Source organism: Equus quagga, chromosome 9 (genome assembly GCF_021613505.1).
Source record: "Equus quagga isolate Etosha38 chromosome 9, UCLA_HA_Equagga_1.0, whole genome shotgun sequence".
NCBI classification, from domain to species: domain Eukaryota; kingdom Metazoa; phylum Chordata; class Mammalia; order Perissodactyla; family Equidae; genus Equus; species Equus quagga.
In genome coordinates, this window is record NC_060275.1 from 43,781,390 (window position 1) to 43,783,591 (window position 2,202).

At 32.5% G+C, this 2,202-nt stretch overlaps 1 pseudogene; it reads right to left on the reverse strand.

Annotated features, from left to right (window-relative positions):
• Window positions 1–883: 883 nt before the first annotated feature.
• On the reverse strand, window positions 884–984 carry LOC124245228 (uncharacterized; annotated as a pseudogene).
• Window positions 985–2,202: the final 1,218 nt, after the last annotated feature.

The window sequence follows — 2,202 nt, forward strand, 5'->3', positions numbered from 1 at the left end:
GTCAAGAAGGGACACTACTGGCATCTGGTGAGTAGAGGCCACAAATGCTGCTAAATATCCTATGATGCACAGGACAGTGCCCCACAACAAAGAATTATCCAGCTCAATATTGAGAAGGTTGAGAAACTCTGGCTTAACTAACTTATAAAGATTTTATGTTACATTTTCTTCCAAAAATTTTATGCTTTTAGTTTTTACATTTATGTCTATGATTCATTTTGAGTTAATTTTTGTGTATCTTGTGAGGTATGGATACACCTTGTGAGGTGTATCTTGTGAGGTATGAGGTATGGATTCATATTTTTGCACATGGATATCCAATTTTTTTTACACTATTAATTAAAAGGACTATACTTTCTCCATTGAGTTATCCATGTACTTTTGTTGAAAATCAATTGGCCATATGTGTGGTAGTCTATTTAAGAACCCTATTCTATTTGTTTAATCTATTCATCTATCTTGACATAAGATCTTGATTACTCAAGCTTTATGATAACTCTTGAAATCAGTGTAAATCCCCCTTTTCAAAATTGCTTTGGCTATTTATCCCAAAGCATTTAATATATCTTATGCTAGTGTGCAAGGGTATTATTTATTTATTTTTTACCATGATAAACTGTATATCCATAAAATTCATCGTTTCAAGCATTTTGAAGCATGCAGTTCAGCAGCACTAAGTACATTCACATTGTTGTGCAACCATCACCACCATCTAACTACGGAACATTTTTCATCTTCCCAAATTGAAAATCTGTATCCATTAAGCAATAGCTTCCCGTTCTTCCTCCCCCCAGCACCTAGCAACCATCATTCTACCTTCTGTCTCTATGATTTTGACTCTTCTAGGTCACTCATGTATGTGGAATCATAGACTATTTGTCCTTACAAATGCAGATGCTTCACAAATTTGCAAGTCATTCTTGTGCAGGGACCATGCTAATCTCTGTACCATTCCAATTTTAGGTTATGATTGCCAAAGTGAGCACTATTTATTACTTTTTTATTCAACTTCTGATTATTCATTGCTAGTATAGAGAAGCATATTTTTGTATATTGATCTCATGTCCTATAATCTTGCTAAGCTCAACTACTTATTCTTGTAGCTTTTTTGTAGATTTCATTAGATTGTCTACATAGAAGATCATGTCATCCAAAAAAGACAGGTTTACTTCATCCTTTCTAATCTGAATTCCTTCCATTTCCTTTTCTTGCCTTATAGCATTGGCTAGAGTTGGTATTACAATGTTGAGTCAACTACAAGTGGTGACAGCAGACATCCATGCTTTGTTCCTGAACTTATGGGAAATACATTCAGTCTTTTATTTCAACAATAAGATGATGTTAACTATATATTTTTCATAACTGTCCTTTATGAGGTTGAGGAAGTCTCTTTCTATTTCTAGTGTGCTGAGTATTTATTAGAATGTATATTTTACTGTGGTTGGGTGAGGTGCCGTCTAACTGTCAATTAGGTCAATAATAAGTAAGAATTCTATATTCATAGTTATGTTCAGCCTATCATTTTATTAATTATTGCAGCAGGGAAGTTGAAATCTCTGAATTTAGTTTTGGATTTTCTATTTCTCTTTAGAGTTCCAAAAGTTTTTGCATTATGTATTTACAGCTCTGTTGTTAGGTTCATAAACATTTAGGATTGTTATTTCCTCTTGCTAAATTAATTGTTGTACCACTTAAAGAGACTCTGTTTACCCCATATAATATATTTCTTCCAAAAGCTACTTCATCTGATAGAGATGTAGCTAATTCAGATTTCTCTTGATAAATATTTGCATGGCATATACTTATCTGTCCTTTTAACTATTTGTGTCTTTATATTTAAAGTGGATTTCTTGTAGACAGCATACAGTTCAGTCTTTCTTTTTTGTCCAATTTGACAATCTGGCTTTAATTGGAGTATCTGGACAATTTAAATATAATGTAATTTTCTATATGGTTGACTTTTTTTATCTGTTATTGATATGGTTGCTATTTGGTTTCTATTGGTCCTATCTGTTCTTTGTTCCATTTTTTCTTCCTTCTTTGGATGACTTGAGCTTTTTATTTCATAGTACTATTTTATTATCTATGTTGACTTTTTAACTATAACTCTCTGTTGTGTTACTTTAGTAGTTGCTTTATGGAGTGTGTATACACTTTTAACTTATCATGGTCAGCCATCAAATGATATACCAGTTCACATGT